The sequence below is a fragment of the Melospiza georgiana genome, chromosome Z (genome assembly GCF_028018845.1).
Source record: "Melospiza georgiana isolate bMelGeo1 chromosome Z, bMelGeo1.pri, whole genome shotgun sequence".
NCBI lineage: Eukaryota > Metazoa > Chordata > Aves > Passeriformes > Passerellidae > Melospiza > Melospiza georgiana.
Genome location: NC_080465.1, coordinates 63,735,301 through 63,755,829, shown reverse-complemented (window position 1 = coordinate 63,755,829; position 20,529 = coordinate 63,735,301). Strand labels below are relative to the sequence as shown.

General features: G+C 39.4%; 1 protein-coding gene across 1 annotated transcript in view; it reads right to left on the bottom strand.

Annotated features, from left to right (window-relative positions):
- TMC1 (transmembrane channel like 1) overlaps positions 1-20,529 on the bottom strand; it is a 120,159-nt gene that overhangs the window by 98,812 nt on the left and 818 nt on the right. Inside the window, exon 2 of the mRNA XM_058043936.1 lies at positions 11,252-11,342. The gene's annotated coding sequence lies outside the window, so the exon portion shown is untranslated. The remainder of the gene's footprint in view (positions 1-11,251; positions 11,343-20,529) is intronic.

Here is a 20,529-nt window from a genome sequence, read left to right as displayed (position 1 = left end):
GTATTTTCCTGCCTTCTGAATCTTCCTCTTCTTCCATCTACAACAGCTGATGAAGACTTGATTACGTCAGAAACTAACAGTCACCAAAAAAGAGGCAGGGGAACCACAGAGCATGTTCTAGGGAAAAAGTGATCCTTGATGTGTCATGTCAACCCCAGAATCCAGCTCTGAAGCGCTGGCTCCAGTATTGTCTGAAGCAGTCCAGGATGCATTGCAGAAAGAGAAAGACATCAATTTTCCAGGCAAGTCTCAGTGCACAAGGAAGCCCCACTTCCTAAGGGAGAATTGCTGGGAATATGGTGTCAGAGACATCCCGCACAGACATGAAGACATCCATTTGGCAAAAGAAACCTTGACCAGCATATTGGGTCAGGTGTCCTAGTTCACGGGGTGTGAACCACTAGCCAAGGTCTCCTGAGAACACACTTTTGCTTCACCTTCAATGTGTCTTACTGAAGTCACATGCCATCATTTTATTTAAACATTTTGGCCTATTGACTCAAAGAAAGACTACTGTCCATGGAATTTCTCCTCATGCTTTGTAAAATGGTATTTTCCAGCTGTTTCTGGGCAGAAACATTTGGTTTAATGGGCAAAATGAGAAAATTAAACTACATTTGCACAAACAATAGCTCTCAAACTGCAACTGCTTACATGCTGTGCAAGCAGTGTGGCTCTGTAGTATCAGTAAGATCTTAGTTTGAAAATCTCAATTTTTGGATTCAAGGTTTCTTACCTCTTGGAACCCCCTTGGGAACTCCAGAGGCTGAAGGAGTTAATAAAGCACCACCTTCACCTCCAGAAGAATCAAAGCAACTCAGTTTCTATGGGTCACTGTTTTCACTACCAAAGAAATCACTAGCTGAATGGTTATGACACTTCAAGGCATGCTTCTGGGAGGAAACAGAATAATAATTCATGCCTGCCAAAAGGAAATTCTCTGCCCAGCAGCACCAGCCCTTGTACAAATCTTTTTGCAGAGTGGCAAGAAATTCTTCTCCAGCCCCTAAATTTGCCGGACACTTCCCAGTGCCCAGATCCATGAAGACTGTCTGCACACAGCCCTGAATTTTTCTTCCCTTTGAGGCAGTGTTGTTGGAGTTTCTGAGTCACAGATTCTTATGGGCAGCTGTTCCTCATGCACAGGGTTTTCAAGGGCCTGCCCTGATGTGACTTCAGGTTAATGTACAGGAAGTCAGACACCAAAGTGGAAGACAGCATGCTTTGTTAGCCATAAGATCTGTTTCTGCAATACCTTTCCAGCTCCCTGAATGTACCAATTTCCCTTGGCCTGCTACTTTGCTGGTCATCCTCCATGTGTAACTCCTACAAAGACAAGCCTCTTCCTTCTATTTCCCTATACTCACATAGGTTATCAAACATGTTTGCAGATACAGTGTAATGTTCAGCAGCAGGGTTCCAGGAAAGCTCTGGTGCGTTTTGAATGTAAATTTTCTGATCCTCATCATTCAGACTTCTTGATAGCGCAGCCAAGCACAAAAGACCCCAGCAAAATAGCTGCTGGCAATCATGTTAAACTGGAGTAATACACTGCCAAATGTAGATCTCTATATCAATGTAGCTTTGGTTACTCCTAAGTTAATTCAACATGCACAAAAGTCCCAGATACAATTAATAATTGTCCACAAAGTAAATTTTCCCGTATTATATTTCCCATTCTGCTATGACCTGGTCACGCAACATTTTTTTTTTTTTTAATATTGGCTGGGTTTATATCTTTTTCTGTGTCAGCAAGGATTGCTACAAAACTTCACATCATAAATATGGTAGTATAGTGTAACTCAGAATCCATTGAACCAAAAGGGAATATGGAACTCCAAAGACACTCGATAGGTCTCAGTGAGCTAAGATTAAGGGGAAAAATAGCATTTAAAAACTTCACTCTTGTACTAATTAAATGTAATCACAGCTGACAAGTAACTCTTCTCCCTGGGGGCTCACTGCATCTACTTTAAAGCTTTAATTCTCAATTAAATCAAAGTATAAACCATTCCAAAAGGCATCAGAGACAGCACAGCCACTACTGGAACATTAAAATATAACATCAGCCATTGACACAAATCAACTGATTTCTTATCTGTCCTGTACTTGTCATGATGAAACCCCCTGTTCATCTAAGTTCAATACCATTCTTTTCCTCTGCTGGCACTCAGTAATTTGCTCCTTTCTTTACAAGCAGCAATGAACTGTGGAGGTGGAACAATGAACCCTTTAATGGACAGAAAGTTAAGAAAACCCTTTTCACTGGACATTTTTTGCTATTGGTCTCTTTCTTGAGACAATGTCTGCCTATGTATTTTCAAAAAAGAGAAAGGTAAAGAAGATATTATTAAAGTTATAATGGTCCAAAAGGGTACCCTTTTCAGAACACATCTCTTACCTGCACAGATGGAGAGTTCAAAGAGTAGATCCTTATTGATTATATACAGGCATTCTTTTATAAATGCTGGGAAATGTCTGCAGTTACTCATGGTTTGACACTATCTGTATATTTGACACCCTCATGCTGAAAGTCACAGCAGCAGGATGGGCAGGTACACCTTGGGTGGGGATGGCAGATGGGCTGCTGCAGACCCAGGACCCTGCAGTGCTGAAGCACAGTTTTGGGGAACAGAGCCAGCCCCGCTGAGCCCCTTGAATGCATGGCAAAGCCCACAGAGCCGCGTTGCACGGTGTCAGTGACGCGTGAGCAGATCACAGCAGATCACAGCAGATCACAGCAGATCACACGCTGCAGGCGCTGGGCCGGGCAAAGCTCCTCCGTCTGCTCGACTCACCAACCCACCCTAGTGCTGCTGCCGTCGTCCTGCCAGCGTATCCAGGCTGATAAAACTAAAAAGCAGAGACCAAGCCAAGCACTGATGCTCCCCAAAGCTGCCAGTTACATCCCTTTAAGATCTTGATATCAAGCCCAGCAAGATTTAAGCACCTCAAAATTTGAACCAAACTTTTATTTCTTAATCAGTAGCTATAGCTAGACAGTTATGATTAAGCAATTGCACTGTGAATGTTGTATGCTTGGCTAATCCTTTGTTTTAAGGGAAATTGATGGCAATCCCAAGGTGAACGGGGAGTGTGGATGAGACCCCCCAGGATAAAGCCAGCAGAACTGAGCAGAAACTGGGTGAAAGATAATTCCAGCAGTGAGCCATCATAGCCACTGTTCACCTATTCAAAACAGACCCCAGACTCAAGTGAAGTGAACAACTGCACCTACAGACTAAGAAGTATAGAAAACAAGAGATATAACTAATAAATAGGGGTTTGAGTATTAAAAAATGAAAAATTTATGTAATTGTAACCAACGAATACTGATTTATACATTGTTAAAATTTATTAATAGTGTAAAGTTTTAATGATCCATGAGCCAGGATTTCATGGGCTACCACCAAGCTCACTACTTAGAATAAAATTTAGAATAAAAGATAGAAATTCCTCACCTCAGTGTGTGAATTGGTGCTATGCCTCAGGTAACAAGCTCATATCTGAGACAACAACCTTACCCTACTAATTACTAAAATTAGTGGAACTCATGGAAGGTAAAGGAGTTTGCCCATGTGGAATAACATGTGACACTGGAGCTTTCCTCCCTCTTTCAGTGGTGCACCAAGAGGTTGAATAATGACTTCCATAAGGAATTCTAGATTCTCTTTTTTTTAATCAGATCACAACAGAGGTTTATGGTTTTAATTACAGCTGGTGAAACTGGAGTCTGTAGTCCATCCCCTCAACCACATAGATCTTTTTCCATGAGATTTTAATTTAAAAAATATGTTCTTATTGTTCCTCTTTTCCAATGTCTGTGTTTCTCTAAGAACAAACTCAAAGGCCTTGTTTAAGCAGTAATTTATTTTGTCCTCCAACGTATTCTTTTCATTAGAAAAATACTCTGTCATTTGCTACATGGTCTGTGTCCTCTGAGAAATTGAGCAGCTCCTGAAAAGTGTGAGTGCTTAGCTCCTCATAAGGGAGGTCCAAGACAGCATCCCTCAAACAGCACTGAGAGAGAGCCAGGAAAAGGCTGATTTCAATTCCCATCCATCTTAAAAGCAGATTAATAACTGCTGCAAGAACAAAGCCTGTGTTCGCTGGCAGAACCAAATAAAAAATACAGTACTATAGGCCTGGGATTTAGATTCTTCTCTGAGCACCTTCACGTTTAATACTCAGCATCTCAGACTGGAAAAGGAGAGGAAAAGGAGAGTATGCTGTATGTCATCAAGGAAGAGAGGCCAGGAGCTGAAGCTGCCTTACATGTCTGTGGTTTTGTTGCTTAGTGTTTTAGGGAACTCAAGTCAACTGAGCTTCTACCACCACCAGTGGTAGAATCCTTTGATTCAAACAATGAGAAAAGTGTCAGGACTCCTTACCTCTGCTAAAGACCCATGTGAAAGGGGTCAGGAGATCTCAAGACAATTCTTTAGTTTAAAGGGTGGCTTTCTTTTTAAAAATTCCAAGGAGTTATGTCCCCACTTTTCCAGCTTTCTCCACATCTGTCATGAATGAGTGATTTATGTCACTTAAAGAATCATCATCACAGTTAAAAAAAAAAAGGTTAAATATAAATTTCGAAAAGTATAACTTAACAAAATTCAATGTAAGATTCACTGTATTACCTATTACATGAATGAAATATACAAAGGGAAATCATATTTAAATCAATTAATGCATGCACATAAGCACAAAGAAGTATGTACAGACTATATACCTGTTAAAAATTCACCTCAAGTTCAGTGAAATACTCATGTTGGATGTCTCTGCACCTTTCAACAGGTGAGGGTTGAGATTCAATGAAGGAAGTATCAGCCCAGAACCTAATGCCAGGTTTTTGTGGCCCGAGGGCTGCAAATTGCAAAATTGCTGAATTCCAAGGGATGCTGCAATGGGAGGGAAGTGCTGGGGCAGCTACTGTGGCCCAGCAGAGCTCCAAGAGCCTCATCCAGGGCTGCTGCTTAGGGTCAGATGTCTGTCAGTCCTCCCCTTGGCCATAACCTCGGTTGGAATTTTCCTCAGAAGTCCAGTAAATATAATATTGTTTCATGCAGGCAAATAGTACATAACATTCCAAGGTGTTAGACAGCAGCAGTGGCTTAGGCAGCAGAATTCGCAAGGAACACTATTTTTGATAAGCTCAAAGGGAGCTTACAGCCCATCAACCACGGTGGAAGCCCATAGAGAATTCCTGGGATGTAGAGCAGCCAGAGTTGGAGGGTAAGGGACCACTAAAATCAAACACTGGAAGGTTTATTAACATTAGCATGACAGTAGATGAAATTTTAAATAGCAAAAAGTGTATGCAGCAATGTAATTAAAGCTGGCATCATAATGCTTAATACCTCAAAGGGCCTGAACTAAGGCTACCGTGGCAACTTTGACTTTCCAACACTACATTTCACAAAGTTGATATTTCTTTCTCAGAAACTTCTGGGCTACAAAGTATTCACTTAACAAAGCTTTATGAAAAGCTTTGTTTCTGGTTATGGAAAAGATAATGTTTTGTGGGATCTCAGCGCCTCAGGACTGATGTGCAGAGTCACCAAGACCACCCTTGGGGGGCTCGGAGGTCCTGGAATGTTGCCAGAAGTGTCTGGTGGCTGGACTTTGATCCTGCATGGGAGACGACACCTGTATGAGGACTGGGAGGATTTCACTGGGGTGAATGGTGAAGGGATAAGTTAGTTAGAGTGAAACACAGGGTTTAAGATTTCTGTACAGGGGGGTCTAAAGAAGTAAGATGGAGGAATTGGGGCGTGTCCTGTCCTTCTTCTTCTTCTTGGCCTCCATCTTCTGTGGTGATGTTGGCACTTTGGGATTGGTTCTTACTAAAAGTGCACTGGTTAATAAGGGTAAAAGGTATTGGGGAAAAATGATAAATATTGTATACGTAGTTTTGAGTATAAAGATAGGTGATCGCCCCGGGGGCTCTCAGTGTGCCCATGGCTGACATGCTGTGCAGACCTCTGTTGGGCTGAGAGAAAATCTTTTAGATAAACAATTAATAAACACCGAGACCGAGAAAAACCCTGAAGCCTCTTCTCGTCCTTTGAAGCGCGGGCTGCCCAAGGCCACCCCGGGCCTTTCCAGGTCTTTAAAACAGCCGAGAAATCGACAATGTTTTGTAAAACCTGGGCTTCAAAGAAAACCTTGATAAAAATTATTTTTTAAAATATTCTAATTGATTTTAGCTGGGGAAAATAAAAAAATAAAAGACATCAAAAACTGACATGACTCAGCAAAGTTTAAAGTTCAATGAAGTCTCCCTGTTCCTAAAGATGAGCAAAGTGCTTTTGTTACAGTGACCATGGAAAGGTACAATAATTAGATCTCACTTTTGAAAGTCATAAAATAACCACAAAACCTTCTGACAAGAAAACATCTTAACTCTCATTCCTTAAGCTGAAAACCTAACCAGTGCTAATCATTGCTACTTGAAACCACAGCATTTTCAGTACAAAAACATCTCCTGTGACCTCTTGCCTTGTCTTGCAAACTTCTGCTGAGCTGATGAATGAAGCCATTATCACTCAACAGCAGTAGAAGTTCCTCACAGAGCTTTTCTCCTTTCTGAAAGGGTGAGCATGCACAAGGCTCAGAAAAAACAATCTGCTAATCTAAAGACATGCAATTCTTTGTGACACACCATCTAAACATATATTCATGGGCCACATCTCAAGCTCTTCTTTCACCATCAACTGGAACTGAAAAAGTGTGAAAATTAGGAAGTGCTCATGTGACCTTAGAAAAAGCAGATGAAAAAGATCTGTGTAATGCTGGACCTCCTGAGCAAAGGGACATTGATGAAGATGGTGCACAGATAATTTTCAGAAAAATCAAAATTGCTATTAGCAAATTCTAAGATTCTTCAGTGGGTGATAAACACTAACAGACAGGCCCAGTTAATTCTCTAATCAGTAAGAAATGGAATCAGACATGAAATGATGTGTGGATTAATGGTCTTGTGATCCCTAAAGTTACAACATGCTGTAAGACTTTATCTAAAATTGTACTTTCAGTAATGTAAGTGGTACTATATAGTGAAAATCATTAATATAAGCTTTAAAAAAAAAAAAGGGAAAGAAAAAGTCATTGTTTGACATGCAGTCATGGACAGTGACTCGGTGACAACAGACTGTTTACTAACAGACTGTTGTGCGAAAGAAACTGATTCATTATCTGGTGTGCAACAAGCCAATAATTACACACTCTAGAGGGGCATTGATTGTTTACTTCAAGGTTGCACAAGCCTGGATGCCTGGTGGCATTCCGCAAATCAAGCATTTCACCTATTAAAGCTGTCTAGTATTGATACATTTTTAGTAAACAAAGGAATTAGTGCTCATTTGCCACAATGCCACAATACATATTTGTTACATAGCTCTTATTAATTAATATACTATTTTCTACTGGGTAATGTTTCTCTTGCTTCTCATGCTAATTAGTCTTTCTGCTCATTCTTTCTCTTCTCTTGAGTCAGTGGGCTTCTTGGGTTTGTGGTCTGAGCTGGTGGTCTCAGGTTCCCTTGCAGGAATTACCTTTTACCCAGTCAGAGCTAATTTCAGCACAGTTGCTGAGTTGGCTTTATTAGTTTCTCCCTTATCTTGGGAGTTCTACCAGATGTCACATAAATTCTGCATTCTTTGTGTCCAATATCAGCGAACATCGTTTCTTCCCAAGCCTTGTTAAACCTCCCCCTAGATCTGAGATCATTGAAGCATGTCATGCCCTAAACTTAAACAAGGATTTATTTTTCTGGTACATGGGCATCATTTAGAGTTTGCTTGTTAGCTGCTATCTGTTTCACAGATTAAATCTCCCTTCTTGTTGATTAGGCTTGAAAGCATACAAAGATCAAACATCAAAGAACATCCTTTCTTAAGAAAACTTTTACATATGCCACATGTTGCAATAAGACAGTACATCAAAGATTAATATAAACCTTTGCAGCTGTTTTGTTCTTATCATTTCACCCTCTAGGGACTCAGTTAAATGTGCACTTTTATAATGCTGTGTTTTCTAGAAAAATTGTCCGCAGGATTATTTCTACCACCAGTTCCTCTGAGCTGCCAGGTAGCTCCTTCAATTGACAGGGTGTGACCCCAGCCTCACTTGGACCTTTTGTCAGCCCTTAACTACCTTACAACAGGTTGGCTTTCCTTGTGCCCCACCTATGCACCTTGGTACCCTGTTAATGTGATGTAATTTCACACTACCCTGACCACAGGAAAGAAAAGAGAGAGGAATTTTTACATGCCAGAGTTAAAATAAGAAATAATTAATTGTACTACAGTGGGATGGGGATGGGCCTTGATATCCATAGCACAAAACACAAAAGGAAGGGATCACAAAAAGCTTTCCCAACAGGTATTTTAGACCCAAGAGAATGAGTCGCTTCTTTCCTCTAAAGTATAAACCATGGTTAAGACACAAGGAGGAGAAATTAATCAAAAAATATAAAATCCACTGCCTACACCATAAGAAATATTTTGAATAATAAATAATTAATTTTGAATAAGAAATTTTTAAATAAGAAATAATAATTGTTATTTGAAATTTTGAGAGGAAATAGGAGCATGCAGAATGTCCAGATGCTGGCACCAGGTAAGATGCCACATAAATGTATACAAATACAGCCCATGGGCTCTCCATTCCTATTTTCTGCAGTTTTGAGCCTGTAAGCAGCCAGCAATCCACTCAAATCCTTTAATAAAAGCCAGGGTTCATGACTGTAACCTCCCTAACGTCACCATTGGTTTAGCACAAGCACTTAAAAGAATGACAAATTTTACAGTTGAAATGCAAAGAGTCCTTGCACAAAGGGGGGATGAGAGCCAAAAGCATAGAAACCCTTCCACCACCCTCCTGCCCAAATCTGGACACAAGACAGCGGCATGCAGACAAGCCAATTCTTTGTCTGCTTTTTTCCTAGAGCACACACTAGCACTGCTACAAGACAGCTGCAAGCTGGAAAGCAAAAATCAGTGCACTCACATTCTTCTACTCAGCCAGAAGTCAAGCTAGAAGTGTTCATTCATTCCTGGGTATTTAAAGGCAGCACCAAGGCAATTGGAGAAAAGCAAAAATCAGAGGTGGGCTTGAGTGTGTGCTAGTTCTCTCTTTATAGAGAGAATGGTAAAATAAATCAGTTCAGCAGTGGATGTGCCAGGCTGAGTTTCAAAGCCATAAGCTATGACATCTTTTTTAGGTGGGGCCTTTAAAATTTTTTCCAATATATCTTCTAATGGCTGCAGGGCTGCTCTAAAGACCAAGTAGAAAGCCTTCCTAATGACATGAATGAAATGTGTGAGTTAAATTGCAGGGTTGTTGCGATTTGTGTGTCACAGGAGGGGTAGAGGGACAGAATCATCATGACCCTGTACTGTGGAGGCATGCATCCTTTGTGGGAGGATGAGAAAAAAAGAAAATGGGAAAGCAATGCTCTGGTCACCACATGCTAGTGGGCAAGAATCCTAGGCAGGCCCCAGCCACCGTGTGAAAGAGACAACAGAGCCATGCTGTACCTCACCACAGCCTTTCCATGCTCCTGTTTGCAGCAAAGCTTATGGGAGAGACATCTTAGAAAATCCCATGATAAAATATCAATGAAAAACTTCTGATATACTTCCAAACAGAGAGGTCACAAGTCACTTGGGCCATTCTCAGAATCTCCACAGAAATACCACTGGTATAATCTTTAAAACTTCTCCTAACTTATCACATTGCTACTGCCTGTGCCCTAGACTTATAAAAATCTAGGCCCAGGCTAGAAACCTAAAACAAGATTATTTTCCACTCAGTGTAGCTCAGTCAGTACAGTTTGCAAGACCACTGACTTCTAAACTGAAACAAAGCCAGCTAAGCTGGTTAGGCTGTGGGTAAACAAACACGATTAAGATTTTCCTATTGTGCCGTTGAGCAAACACAGAGGAAGAATAGTTCAGAACCTTCCCTCCTGCTCCTACAATACTGTCTTGCTGGTAGTATAAATCAGATCTCCAGAAGGTAGTCACCAAAAGGCTGCTCTGAACTGCTTAACTCACAGCTTAACCACCCATGGGAACCCTCTGCTTGTGTCCTGGCTCACATCAGGGCTTATCCATACCCAATGAAAGGCCTGGACACTCTCTCCTGTCCCTCTGCTACACAGCAAATTCACAGAACCTTCTTTAGTAGTAGAAGCCAATAAAATTGCACATAACACCTAGGTTAATTTTGCTGTGCAGAGGGAAGGGATTAATACCCAATGTTCAGACACAAAACTTTCTAAGTGTCTGTCTGCAGGACATGGTGAGGTATCATGACTGAAAATTCATCAATAGTTTCCAGGTGAATTCCTGAGAGAGGCTGAAACAACAAGCAAGACACAAGAAAATCTGCAGGCAGAATTTCCATAGATATTTGTATTTTCCTCTCATTACCAGTTTCATTATTTCATAATATTTTGGAATTTTATCACTAATGACACTTAGACTACATTTGAAATGTTCTGGGATAGACAGCCTGAAGTCTAGAGGGTAAACACGCGCTTTTCTATATTAACAAAAAAACACTGGTATTTTTTCTCAAAGAAAAGCAAAGAGAAACAGAGAATGGAAAATTGCAAACTATAATCTCTTCTTGCAAACTATAACCTCTTCATGGTTCAATTGTCCTGATACCCTGAAACCATTTTCTATGGTCTCTCACCTGTGCATCCCCGGTACTTTCCTTGGGAAGAAATATTCATCTTGATTATCTATTTGCCATAAAACCAGCTTCCCCAAAAGAGAAAAACTAGTATTTGGTATCATCCACAGGTATTTCTACAAGGTTCGGGTTAGGCTTAGTAACTACTACAGTTTTCCATCTTTGGCCTCATTCTGTTGTCCTAATTGCAGCTATTCAATATGTTCATATTGTTTACATTTTGTTTCATTACAAACAGTTAGAGTTTCATAATCAAAGGACGTGAGTAAAATATGTTATAATATATTAGGGCTAATTGTGCTCCTCTGTTGCCTGTCACCTTTTATAACTATTCCTTATTCTCAGCTACATAATTTTAACTACTTTGAGGTCATAATTTTGAGACAGATGACAATCAGTTATGTTTCTTTTGGTTCCTTGAGTAACTCAGCCAATTCCCTAAGCGCACCAATTTCCTCACGCCTGGCTTTGATTCTATTAAGAATTGGCTTCAATTCCACTTTTCTCAATATGGCTCCAATATTGCTGAGTATGCAGGTCAACTAACTCGGCTATGCATGTTATACCTCCAGCGATGTGGAATGCCAGGTTTAATCCCATGCCCCGGCATTATTCCAGTTTCTACTTGACAAACAGTCCTGTGGAAGAAACAGAAACACTCCTGTGTCCTGTTAGCTGGAATTTAGGCGAGTAGAGATGTTTAATTAGTGCATTCACTGACAGATTCCCAGTCTGCCTTCATGCATTGCACTGCCTCTGTAGCACACAGATGCCTGGTTCCCTGTATGATGTTCCTTCTCCCCATGACCTCATCCTACACATCCACTCTCAACTCTCTTTTTTGTCAAAGATTGCATTTTTTCATTTACATTAGAAAAGCATTTTTGATCCCAAATGGTTTCTTAATTTTCAGAGGATACGGGAAGAAGTTTGAGATTGCCAAGTGAATCAAAACAGATTACAAGATGCCAGAGCTACAGTTAAGTCTGCAAACAGGTAGCTCTGTCTTTGCCAGAGAAAAAAAAGTATAATAATAGCAAGTCTGCTATACTGTACTGAAAAATCACTCCTGTTCCACCAAAATATTTCTGGTATTAGTAAAATAAATCTGCTTTCCTCTTTCTTCTACAGATGAACAAAGCCACAGGTACAAAAACACAGTTTTGGCATTAAAAGGTGTGTGCACCAGAAGAGTCTGTAGCACAGACTCAGTCAGAGATAACATCAAGATGTATCTGTTGAATAAACTTGCATCACAATTATCTAATTCCTAATTTGGCTAAGAGGCATTTAAAAAATGAGGTTTCAAAATTAGCAGTTGTACCTACAAAACATAATTAACAGAATGTCTATTTAAATACCCACTGGCTGTGTGCATGACTTTCTGTGCACTGGGAGAGGGAAATTTCCCAAATATAAAGCTACCAGTTAAAACAAACAAACAAACAAACAAACAAACACTCCGCCAAAGATTACACAAATATAAATTCAGATTTTTAGTTTTTTGCCAGCAAAATCAGACTTCATTAAGCTCTGCCATACTCCATATCTTAGTTTTGTGTTTTATGAGCTGCAGTAATCATTTTTTGTCAAAACACAGCTCATAGGTATATTGCTTCTGCTTTGCAAAAGCTAGCTCCTTTGAACAAAGGAAATAAATGTTTTCAATATTAAACTACACTCTTAGGTGTAATTATGCTCTGTTGTGCTTTTCAAATGTTGAAGTCATAAATCAAGTGAAGTTGAATAATAGGGGTGAGATAAACCCCCACTTGGGTTACCATTTTTGGTGTAACCAAAGTTTGGGGTAACCAAAGCAATACAATATTATTGTACTCCTTATCTACCTGTGCTCAAAATTGTTACTGTCTCCTCAAAACCCTGCAGCCCGAAATTAAACCACCGGGCAGCAGAGGGGTGTGCTGGTCCCTTACACAAGTCAGAGCCGCCCAAGCTGAGTTCTCCTGTTTGTTGGCTTCACTCTTAGGCTCTCTCTTGCCTCTCTCGCTTCTTGCCTCTTGGCTCTACTGGCAGCAGCAGCAACCCAAGAAGCTGCATTTCACAGTCAAAAACTGTTTCAGAGTGAATTTGCAGCAGTAAGGGCCAGAGGGTCCCATTTTCAGTGCTTGTTTTTGCCCCCACATCACACTCCTGTGAGCAGCAGCATTGATAGCTATGGAGCACAGGAGCAGGAGGCGAGACACAGCTTGACTTGCCCAAGCCGGCTGCTCACTCTCTCACTCTTTGCTTTTCCCTCCAAGCATAAAACTGACACTGCAGAACTTGGAATCCACTTTTACAAGTTTTAAAATATTTTAACAAGGAATATCAGAGCTAATTGAATTTGCAATAATGGTGAGGTTTGCATGAATGCAAAAATTATTTACTATTACTGATGAAAATCTCATTTTATTACTGACTGGTGGTTATACTGTGGGAATAATTTATTGATTTGCTTCTGAAACTCCTGATACGCCTGTAGCAGAGTGAGGCCTGTGGATATTTCACCAGCAGCTCCAATTTTCTTGGTAGATGACTCAGAGAGAAATGCTAGCTGTTTGGTACAAGTCAACTGTGGAAAAATACAGTCAAAGAACATTTTGAGAACCCCAGCTGAAGCAAAAGTGGCTATCCTGGGACCAGTGAAAGGCACTGCTGCTATGTTTATTGATACAATTAACATCTGACTTCTGAGACAATCCAATGAGCCACAAATACAACTTGTGCAAAAAAACCTGCTCCTTCAGTAAATTGCAAATCCTGTGAGACCATCAGTCCATCAGCCACAGCTCCTCTGTTAAACAATCTACCAGGCAAGCAGCTGCAAGAAACCTGAAAGGTGTGCTATGATGCTACACATTAATTTAACAGGTTGCTTAATAATCTGTAAATAAACAAAGTTATCAAGCTAATTAGCATTCAGGGAAAAGGTATGCTCTTTGAATTGCTGAAATTTTGAGACTGGTTAAAATTTCATCAGACAAAGAAAAATCCAGGTTCACGATAGGCTAACAGAGAAAACTCTAACCACTCCTTTTGTTTTACAATACCTATAATTGTTTATTAAAAAGAAAACCAGTGTTCCCACTGTAATATGAAAGGTTCCCAAAACTTCCATATCTGTTCCCAGGGTGCCATCTTTTCCCAGAGAGGGTGTTTTGCTTGTTATGGGAAGACTCTCTGAGAACCTTATTGTTTATAAAGTGATGCATGAGAGTGTCTAATTGTTTATAGAAATCAGCCTGGGAACTGCTTTTGGAACTGCTTCGCAACTACCTTTCACTGTTCTCTCAACTGTATGCCTTCGTGGCCTTTTTCTTTAAGCCATGCTTGAACTAAACTCTCCACATGTTTCGGCGTTGGGAGTAGAGGATTTTTCCCACCACATGCTCATCCACACCACGGAGGTTTTGCCTTTTAGCTTTTCAGCCCCTCCCAAAGTTCTGTCCATTGACTCCTTCCTCACCGTCCAGCGGTGGAGTTCACTTCCTTAAATCTTGATTGGAGGTCAGGTGCTGCCATAGTAATAAGCAGACCCTCCCAAATGTCCCAAACCCAGACCACCCCCTGACAACAAGGTAAAGGGGGTAAAACATAAGTCTAGAAAACTTCTCTGAACACATGTACATGATATTTGTGTTTTAATTGTGAAAGTCAGCCATCACATTACTCATCTATCACAGCCTGACTCATGGGAAAGAAGGGACAAGACCAAGCTAATGAGGTGATAGTCAATTACTTCTTAAAACCTGACCACTTAAAAAAGGTATCTGCTGGCCACTGCATTTCTTTTCAGGAAAAAAAAAATAATTAGTTTCTCTTACATGTGAATCTTTGGAACACACTTAAAAAAGGCTTTCTTCAACATGTACAAAAGAACCTTGCACAGCTTCTTTCTGATGGGGTTTTGATGATAGAGAAAATATCTTTTGCAAATGTCCTGGAAATACCACTACTGTGACCATGAGGACACAGAATTGGATGGACAATTCGGGATTTAAATTCTACTGAACTGAGAATCCAAAGCTCCAAGAATTCAGTCCAATATGAACACCTTTTGTAACTCCCCCATGACTACCTAACTTTAAAATCTGCCCTAGTCATAAACTGTGAGATTTAAGAAAAAAAATGTGATATTGAAACCTGAGGATAATAGAAAGGTTATCAATGGAAACCCATCAGAAAGAATAATGCTAAAAATTAAAAAGTGTTTAAAACAAATAAATAAAGCCCAGATACTGAAAATCTAACAGGATGAAAAGATATATATGATATGCAGCATGCTTAGGCATACTGGAGAAAGAAGCAAGAAAGACTTAATACTTCCTTAGAATTTCTATGCCACACAGAAATATATTTTCCCAGATTAAGAAATGTTAATAACATTATTTTATTATACTGTACTGCCTTGTGTTGGACTGTATTGTGCTGTATCATATGGTATTGTGTTGTATCATATTGTATAGTACTATATTTTTTGAATGCATTTTTTATTAAAGGACTATTATAGGGATTTTCAGACCTATGGTGACTGAGTTTGCAAGACCACTGGTGAGCCTCAATAAATGAAGCCAAAGTGTCTAGGAAGGTACCCCTGGAGTTGCTCATGATAGACCTGGAAATCTCCTTAATACTGTCACATTGAGGACCCACTCTCAGTGGAGATTCTCCCTGCCTCTGCAGCCTTCAACCTCCAGATCGTGAAGGAAACAAACTAAACTGGCCTATCCCACCTATCAACACAGTAGAAAAAGTAATCAGGTGCCATGGGGAGACATTCACATCAGGAAATGTGCTTCTCAGGTTGTATGTGTAGAAACAGATTTAACTGAGTCTGGGAACTAGCTTGGCAGGCTGGGCTAATATTTAACAAGGAGAGTACTGTGAGCACTGATGTAGTCTCCAAAGGATTAAACAAATGGCAGGGCACCAAGGATCCTTTGATTCTTCCACTGTCACCACACATGCTCTTGTCCTAGTCTATTAGATAAATATGTTTGAAAGTTTGTACATAAATCCACACTTAGGTATTGATCTGATTTCTAGAAAGGTTCAGCGTAATTCCCACTTTCATCCCAGTACAGCAGGCCCTCTTCATCCCAGGAGAGAAATGCGCCTTCTGCTAAGAGTGGGAGCTTTATAAAAGAAGCAGCAAATGTAATGAGATCAGCAAGAAAAATGCTACCTGTTTTATGTATCAATACAATAAATCAATGTTACAATAATCGGATTTTTTTCATTTTAATTCAGGTTGAAATAGCATGCAACATTACCCAAAATGGCAAGATACTCTGGCAAGTGCACCTGTATAGACAGTTCTACCTGCTGCCATCTGCATTCCTTTCTGTATCACCATTATTCTATATTCTAGGTAAACACTACCCTTATTCTTTTATAAATTAATTCTCCCTCCCTCTCTCTCTCTTTTTTTTTAATTTTTTTTTTATTAACACTATCAAAGGGACAAGCAGAAGCTAGAAACTGTAGAAACTGGTGCCATCAGGTATCTGAAAATGGGTCAGGAATGCACAGACAATCTTCAAGGGCTGAGAAATGAATAAACAGGTAACATATAGGCTTGTGGTGACTTTGGAGGGCCGTGAAGTAAATGCTTTCTCAGAGTTGGTAATTCTGCATATTCTTTATGTTTCAAACTTCATTCTTAGCAGTTGGCAGCATGGTTTTTTCCAAACATATCTTACTTCTGGATATGAAACATGAATACTACTATCTTAATCAAAATTACCTGTATTTGTTCACAAGGCTTTTAAAATACAGTGTTACAGAGAATTTAAAGACTTGCCAAAACAAGAACATGGACAGTTCTGAAAAGAGTCTGATGCTAATGAGAGAAAGTTCTTCATTAACGTTTTCACATTCACAAATTGAGGAAACATCATCTAAGGCTGCCACAGCAAGAATACAGGGTTGGCATGCAATTAATCCCTTTGCAGAAGCCGCTACATGAAACAAGTCATTATGGAAATCAGACCAATGTGCATCTTGGTTTTCTTGAGTTGCTACATACTTCTCAAAAGTCACTTAAATCAAGATGTTCAAAAGATTTAAAGAATTTTAGGTAAATGGATCTCTAGGTGTTGCAACTTGGACACCTTGAAGGACACATTAGGCTTCTGTTCAGGGTGGAGCTTACAGGAACTTTGCCAAAGCATGTTCCTTAAAGACTGTCTCAGACTGTCTATGCGTCAGACAGCTGGCTTCTCTAGGGATGCATTGTTAACCTCTGTGTGAGTTACAGCAGAATTACGAGGGGATACAATGGAGATATTTGAGATTTCTGGTGTGCTTGCAAATCTAGTGATACGTAGAAATTTGGTGTTATCAGTCAATGAAATTCTGCTAATGAGTACCTGTGAATACAGAGCAGTGTCTTTACGTCACCTTAAATTGCAGTAACTGCCACAATGCCTATTCATGGACATTCATGCGCTACAGCACACTGAAATACCATAACTCCATATTCCACAGGCCACTGAACATCTAAAAAATCCAGAAAATAAGCAGGATCTCAGAAGCATGTTAGAATTTTAGCTAGATGGGAGGCTTGGATGCTTCACCAAGCAACTTGTGCAGTCTGAAGTGATATGCTTTACATAATATAGATAAAATTTTCAGTCAATCCTTACTGCCCCAGAAGAACATTTTAACATAAAACCCACTAAATTTGCAGAAAGAAATTATTTGTGTACTGATCCATTTTTATCCAGTTTTGCAGGCATGCAGGTATTTGTGGACACCTTTGAGAACTGAACCAAAGACCAAACAAATTGCTTTTAAGCTTCCAGTACTCAGAGGTAGTCTCTCCTCAGTGCAAAGATGTTAAAAAGACGAAGGGTATAATCAGAATGGAACATCTGCCCTTCTATTTAAATGTATGTCCATCTAAAGCATCTGAATATATTTATTGTAGTGTGTTTATTTTCCTTTGAAATCAAACTGTATTTAATAGTCTTCTTTTAAGTCATGATTATTATTTCCTATAGTCACAAATTGCATGGATTGTTAGGTATCCACATGTAGCCATGAAATCCAAATAAAACTATAAATAACATATAATACACAATTTAAGTAATGCTATAAAACAATACAATAATATAAATAAATATTAGAACCAGGGGCTATCAATCAGTTTTCCTACAAAAGGCATCTTTCAGTGAAAAGTGAGCATAAACCCTAATGCTCAGTTAAGGTCTGTTGAAAAATTAAACAGGAAGCAAATTTTCAAAGACCACTAACTCTGAGTAATGCCTCATATTAGTTCTAGTCATATGAAGTTGGCAGTATGCTGTCTTTTCCTGTTCTGAGGAACATTTTTGTCCTCATATGCAAGCTTCAGTTATGCCCTTAAAATTCCATCCTTTAAAATGTTCCATACTTGTCATAAAATAATTTTGGCTTCTTTACACCCAATACCCTAAACCTAAATGTAAACCAGGTTTGTAAACCCATTCATTACAATGTTGCTAGCACTTCATGAGTCTTCATATTGCACTAGATGTAAAGTTTATTCCTTTCTATGTCCTTGATCGAGTCTTAGCTTCAAGGCATAGGAATTCCTTGGGCTCTTCTGTACGAAGGATCTAAGCAGCTTAAAAAGGTAAATTTCTTTTATGGTTCCACCAATTCATTCTCTGAATTTCATTCTCTGAAATTCTCACGAATCTTCATTCTCTGAGGAAATTTACTGTAGGTTGGTTTTGACACAATACTCTAATATTTATGGTGTTCCCAAAGAACACTATATGAAAGTATTGGGGTACAGGGAAGGGAGAGAAGACATTTTTCTGAGGAAGCTGAAAACAAAAATAGTATTGTCCTGAAAACTCCTATGCGGAGAGAGTTAAACTTGTGCTGGTCTTGGGGGGTAGTGGAGGGGGGGGGGGTGTTCATCCTTAGACCTAATGAGGGCATTCATAGACCACTACTGTAATATCCTGCCAAGTATTTGCATATTTGTGGTAAGCAAATTATAACCCACAGATGCAAATTTGCTCAAAAGCATTGAAAAGATAGAAAGGTGACCTGCTCCAAGTGAAGTTGTAGGAATGCTTTTATGTCACACAGAAATCCAAGTGATTGCTGTGCCCTGACGAGTTTATATTTTGTATTACGTATGTCCTTGTATCAGTTTAAAAACCCAGTTTACAATTACATCAGGCATAAGGAAAGGTACTAAGAAAGGCACACTCTGTGCAGGGGTAGAGCTGGGTAGCTTAACAGGCTCTGTACAGCTACACAGACAAAAGAATGTTGCCACCACCACGAGCATTATGTGAACAAGGACACTGCTCACCTGCATTGACAAAACAGGTGCTGCAGATTCACCTGCTTCCATGTTGCAGTTTCTCTGCTACCTCACCCCTCCGACCTCTCTACCGAGCAGCACTGCAGCTACAACATCCTTCTCCAAATGCTCATCTCTTTTGTGAAAAATTAAAACACATTTGTTGATTCTCCAGGAATAAGAACTGGTCACTTTTCAGATTCCCTGTATCAGGACCACAACACAACCACGGTTTGGTCTTTGCTTAGAAGATGCTCAAAAATACAGAGAAATCCAACAAGGCAAATTAGGGCAACAATTAGGTTTTAATTGTTAGATACATAAAATAAAGTACTAGACTGGGCAGAAATTTCCTGCAGTCTGAATGACCCTATCTGACTCCTATTCAAATGTAGGAAGGAAACAAAAAAAAAAAAAAAAAAAAAGAAATCAGGATTTTTTTTCTCAGGAAAATAATTGAGAGGAAGATACATGGCCAAGTAAAGCAAATAATCTATCCTCTTATTGCATAAAAAAAAAAAAAACCAAAACCACAACAACAACAAAAGAAACCTAGCATAATTTAGATCAGTGGTCTCCACTGATAAATTTGTCAGGGCACAGCAATTACTTAGATTTCTTTGTGAAATAAAAAGATTCCTACAACTTCACTTTTTTTTGTGCATCCCCATTAGTAAAGCATTTTTGAGCACACACACCTAGCATACAAATATTTATTTTATCAGTTGTATACATACATTACTGAATTTCTAGTATTTCCTTCTGGCACCCCACTAGATCATCTCATGTGGGCCCACTTTAGACACCACTGATTTAGATCATCTAAGTATCTTAAAAAACTGCAGTGCTTTGGAACACAGAAACATTCAAACATGTGGGTTTCTTCCTTAAAATGTTGCAGAAAAGGGCTGGATGGAGAAATCTCTATTAGCTATGGTCAGATATAGTTTTCCAGTCACAAGTAAAGACTATCAAACCATGGATTATATTCTGTGCATTGATTCCAGTTTTAAAATAATTCAGTCATTAGAGAAATTAAACTAGTAGCCGGCCCAGCCACTGGGTAATCAGTTGATGAAGAACTATTTAAAGCACCATCAGAAAGCAAGGTACAAAAAGTATGACATATTAAAAAGAGGTCTTGAGAGTGGAAAATGAGAGCTATGAGAGCAGAGTGTGAGCATTTGCACAAAGAAAATACTATGCAGAACAGTCCGTGAGCTGATACAACTTTTGGGAGCACGGCAAACTCTGAAGATTAAAATGAGTCTGGACAGTGGTGTGTCATTGGCACAACAAGGAGGGGAAATTGAGAAGCACTGGCCAGGATCAACACAGCCAGCTTCATTGAGGCACTTATTCACCACAGTCACAGAGATGCACAATTCAGTGTGCCTTAAATTACACCATAGTAATGATAATTCTAATATCATAATATGCATAATTATAAAAATAACTATCTTGTAGTACCTTGGAACAGGAGTTCACAATATTTTCAGTAGTACACAGAAAAAGAACAT